The sequence below is a fragment of the Rhipicephalus microplus genome, chromosome X, assembly GCF_043290135.1.
Source record: "Rhipicephalus microplus isolate Deutch F79 chromosome X, USDA_Rmic, whole genome shotgun sequence".
NCBI classification, from domain to species: Eukaryota; Metazoa; Arthropoda; class Arachnida; order Ixodida; family Ixodidae; genus Rhipicephalus; species Rhipicephalus microplus.
The window spans coordinates 165,339,966-165,345,965 of NC_134710.1; positions in this window are offsets into that span (position 1 = coordinate 165,339,966).

The window sequence follows — 6,000 nt, forward strand, 5'->3', positions numbered from 1 at the left end:
ATCCTGCCAATGAGGTCACGAAGATTATTAAGTCAAACATTGACCCCATTAGGAAAAACATTGGCGAACTGACTATCAGAAAGACACGTCATGGATTAACAATATTAACAAACGACCATAACGCTATCACTAGGTTAAAGAATGCACTTGAAAAGAACGCAATCACAAGCATGTCATTGTCAGTCCGATTGCCCCAAAAGCAAAAACCTCGCGTCAAACTCACTGGTGTAGACTCCGATATTCCAGCCGCCAACATCATCTCACAGCTAAACATGCGCAATCCGAACCTACATTTCGACCCGACCACATGCCGAGTGTCGGTATTGTACAAGGAGCGATCGGGCAACTTCACACATGTGCTCGAAGTGGATCCTTCCACCTGTCGCTCACTGCTTGCTCAGGAACGAGTTCTTCTCGGTTGGACAGCATGTAGCGTGAGTGAGGACTTTCATGTGCCATTGTGCACATATTGTGCAACGTACGGCCATTCAAGAAAGTCCTGTCCTGTCGCCAACGAACCTGACAAAGTGGTGTGTACGAAGTGCACGGGTACACATCTTGGCGAAGCATGCACTCTTAGAATGAACGATCCAGGAATTGTTTGCAACGAATGCCAAAAGGTCGCAAGACCTAGTTCTCATCCAACTGGACACGCAATGTGTCCTATATTACGAGAACGTGTCGCCTGCATGAGGGCCAGAACAGACTATGAATAATCTAGGAGGCGTGTACATCAAAGAAGGACGCAGCGGCCTCTATAACGTGCAGTGTTATTTACGGTTTCCTGCGTTAGTGCCCGCATCCTTTTCGATTCATTTATATGGACCACATGGAGGTCGCTGCTTTTGCCGCTATTCTTCTAATTATGGCATATTCATACACGAAATTACACCATATGACACACACTTACAAGTAACTACACATCCCACAAAATTACACGATATTTCTTTCCTCAAGATATTTGCTGGTTGCGCGGGTCACACTGCCATACATGAAAAAAGGCTCCTTACAGCTTTTCGCATTTTTGTTTTAGGAAAGACGTTGCGCTTGTTATTTAAAATTGGTCAGAACTATCCTGACTCACAGCAATAACTTAAAATTTTTACAGGCTAATCTAGACCATACATGTGATGCCACAAAATTATTGATAGAACACATGACGCAAAAACACTTCAATTTCGCCTTCGTGTGTGACCCGCACATCCGCGCAGGCACTGTTCAAGGCATACCACACACCATAACAAAGTTCCACGCATCAAACAATCCTCGCGTCATGCTTCTAGTACACAACAGTAATTTTGACTTCTTCCTATTACACGTAACAGATTTGGTTGTTGCAGTAAAGTGTGAAAGCCTTGATCAAACATTAATACTGATAGCTGTGTATGCACCGCCGCAAAGACCTTTTGACCCAGTTCTGGATGAGTTGCAATGTGTAGTTTCATTGATTACACATTGTACTGTCATCATAGCCGGAGATTTCAATTCTAAGCATAGATTGTGGGGGCCAGCTATAGGGGATGTTCGAGGCTCTCAAGTAGTCCAATTCGTGACGGCGAATGACTTAGTCATATTGAACAACCCCAACTCCCCTCCAACTTTCACAACTCCGTATGCAGATTCATGGATACATTCAACCATGGTTTCGCATGACCTCACTCGCGATGCTTACCATTGGAAGGTTCTCCAAATGCCTACCCTCTCGGACGACAACTGCATTGAATTCTCGTTCTCGCAAGCACATACCAGCAGTGCTAAACGATTAACTAATCTAGGAAGAGCGAAAATTCTTAACAAATTAAAGGACGACACTTGGTTCACAAAGATACTCGGCTGCAACATTGGGTCACCTGAAGCCCTAAACATGGTTATAGACAAGTTTTATGCCATATACTCCGCTTTAAGCCAACGTTACTCACGACGCATAACATCGCGTAGTAAATTAAGTAATGGTTGGTGGACACCAGAATTGACTATTGAACGTAAGCGTGTTCGGGCTATGCGACGACGATACCAGCGAACAGCTGACCCCCTCCTTCGAGACATGTATCGCAAATTGTACGTTGATGCATTCTCAACCTACAAGGACAAAATCAGGAAAGCAAAATCATCGTTTGATAAAGACATTTGTGACTTTCTCACTAAGAAATGTTTATATGGTGATGTTTTCCAAACTGCATTTCAAAAAACACCACCAAGTAACTTTTCTTCCTCCTCTAGATTTACCTAACGGCACTCGCACAGCTTCTGTAATTGAGTCCGCCCGGCTACTACTCGATACATTGGTAGTAGTGGACAGCTGTTCTGAAGACAACATGCACCACACTATCATGCGTAACATTGCGGCTAGTCCTTACCCGTGGCATACTTGTGACCCTCATTTTACAATATCTGAGATAGAGTACGCGATGAAACAGGGTAATTGACACTCTGCTCCTGGACACGACGGATTAACCTACTCGTTCGTTAAAGGATTATTTGAATACCATCCTCAATTTTTCTATTTTATCTTCAATACCGCCTTAAGAATCGGACACTTCCCACAGGCTTGGAGAAGAGGGAAAGTAATATTCATACCAAAGCCAGGACGTCCGCTCAATTCTCCTAATGCATATAGACCAATAGTTATGAACTCTGTATTCAGTAAAGTATTAGAAAAACTCTTAAATGCTCGTCTGTATTATTTCCTGCACAATAATAATCTTCTTCATTATAATCAATACGGTTTTACGCACAATAAAAGTGCTACTTTAACACTATACACACTGCGAAGCAAATTGGCTGCATACAAGGCAGCCAAACTTCCTACCATACTCATATCTCTTGATTTTGTAGGAGCATTCGATAGTGTTTGGCATCCTGCAGTCTTGAACTTTTTACGCAAGCACAGGTGTCCACAAAACTTGTACTTTCTACTCAAATCCTTTTTATCGAACCGCACTGTAACTTTTTCAACCAACGTCGCAGAAGAGACAGTTCGCACAACAATTGGCAGCCCGCAAGGATCCCCTATCAGTCCGCTACTGTGTAACATAGTAATACACAGCTTACTCAGTCTTCCCGTGCCACCCGACGTACACATACAGGAGTACGCGGACGATACCATCATTGTTATCACAGATAAGTCAAGATTCCGATTACAAGCAAAGGCTGAGCATGTCCTGGCTTTGGTATCTGGTTGGGCACGAGATCAAAAAGTTACCATAAGCGCCGAGAAGTCGTTCTTCGTGTTCTTTAATAACGGACACATGGGTACATCAAAACGCTACCAATCTATCCGCATGGATGGCATTTTTCTCAAACACAAGAAAGAAATTAAGATTCTAGGCGTATTATTTGACCCCTCTTTAAATTTTCATGCCCACATTGACTACATTAAAGGAAAGGCTGAAGTGTCCACGTCCCGGCTCCTCGCATTTGTTAAATCGCACCGTTCATTAAAAAGTACACTCATTAGACGACTCTACCGTCAAGTGATATTGCTCTCTCTCACGTATGCATCTCCGGTATGGTGGCCTATGTTCCCATCAAAATTCATTAGGGCGTGAGTTTTATCAGTTCAGCGAACCATCTTAATTTCCTTAACGGGTGCATTTTACACCACACGCACGTCATCCCTACAGATTCTCGCTAACGCGCCTCCGTTACCACTAGAGTTGGACAGACAATCGGCAGAATTTTCCTTATTCATACTCCGGAACGTAACTTATTATGGTGTAAAAACATTCAAACCGGCTGACATACTATATCCATGCAGTCCGTGGGCTCATAACCCCAGTAAAAAATATAAATTTACTTTCACTAGACTCTCACCATCACAAGAAGCGGTTATTTTCAAAACAAAAGCCATTCACGTATACACTGACGGCTCATACACGTCCTACGCAGCGGGTGCGGCATATATTGCTTTGACAAAGGATGGAAAAATCATAACTGTTAGAAAATTTCAGATCCGCAACGCTTCAAGCGCATACGACACGGAATTAATAGCATTCCAAGAAGCCCTTCATTTCGTTTTTACAAACAACCTTAACACGCCAGCCCACATTTACACAGACTGTCTATCGCTTCTAATGAAACTTTCAAGTCTCACTGATAACGATGAAAGAATTCGGAACATTAAGCTGCTTCTTAACCATATAATCTCGTCAGGCAAAATTATAAAATTGTATCATGTACCTGGCCATATGGGAATTTCGGGAAATGAGCTAGCTGATGCCGCAGCTGCATTAGGAAGGAAATCAGGCTTCGTGCGTTACGCCAAAATATCAATTCGGTCAGTACGAACTCAGTTTCATAAAATCTTGAATTCATATTGGCACACCCATTGGCAGACTGAGGGACCTGACACAACGCTATTTCATTAGATCACAAGTCCGTACAAAATTCCTCAATGGTTCCCCCCTCCTAAAAACCTAACACACTTATTATCTGGTCATGGACATTTTCAGTATTATCTTCATCGATTCAATATAACTGCATCGGACAGGTGTATGTGTGGTGCACCTTGCTTGAGCGAACAACACTACTTTAATGAATGCCCAAACACGCAACACATTGTGACTTACGTGTGCCCAAAAGTGACACAACACTACCTGCGAAATATTATGGGCTATTGACCAATAGAAAATCTCGCGCGTATCTACTTCAGTTAGTGACTGTCATGCGCAACTCTGTTTCTATGACATCCACATGACACGCATTAGCTACCAACACTTTATCAGGACGTCGCTTCATACTCCGAATCACCTCCCTATCACAACGTTTGCGTGAATGCTCTCGATTACAGTCACAGTTATGCCAACAAAGGTGGGGGAAAACCTCGGCGACTGATAACGATAGCATCACTGCTCCTTTTTCCCTAAGTACTCGAACCATAGCATTCGCAACGCTTACGCAAGTACCTAATCCTGCCCCCCCCTCCCCCCTTTTTTTAAAGCTTGTTACTATTGAGAATGGCGCCTTGTCTAAGTTCGCAGCGGCAAACAGGCTGCCCAAGGTTCCCTGCTGCATCGCTGGTTGTAACGACAGCCCGACGTGCCTGGCTACATGACTCCTGGTGAAGAAATGGGCTTCGACATCACAGAGGCCACCGCTACCATCCTCGTCAACGTTTACCCATCCTCAAGACCACTGGCTCGCATCCCACTTCGTTGTGTTTTTGAACTTTCTGCATTCAACGACAATGCATTTAAAATAAACACACACACACACACACACAACACACACACAAATGCACAAGCACACACACACAACACACACACATGCACAAACACACACACACACACACACACACACACACACACACACACACACACACACACACACACACACACACACACACGCGCGCGCGCGCGCGCGCGCGAATTTCAAAAACTTAAGTGGGGGAAATACACTGCTACTGCATATCGACCTGCTCATTATTGAGAAGCTAACTAGTTTATTTATTACAGCTTCATGCCGCACTCACTAGGATTTACCCATGTTATTTTTTTAACTAATTGGCTTTTTCAAAAAAAATTTGGGAAGTTTCCCCTCTTCATTTAGGTTAGATTGGCTTGAGCCCGTTATACCTCCTGGTGGTACGGGCTACCCCCCTTTTTCCTTTTAGTTATTTTCACATATAGGGGGCGGAAAAACACACACAAACACACACACCTACACACACACACCTACACACACACACACGCACACACGCGCGCGCGCGCGCGCAGGTTTTTGATTTGAAGCAAGAGTCGCATGGCATCACGCCACAAACTTGCCATTTTGGAGGCCATAAAGAGTCTCACAATGCCTCACAGATGGCCGCACATTATCTAGCTTTTGTTGTTTGCTTGATCAACGCCTTTAGAAAGGCATAATAAGTTTTCCGCTAGATGGACATATTTGTCCATTTTTATAGCTGTTTGACAGTTCCTGTGTGTTTTTAGCGGCGATGGCGGCACTATCCCGGCCTTTTTTTGGCATAGTTTGATTGCCGAATTCACCGACAAGTTGCCG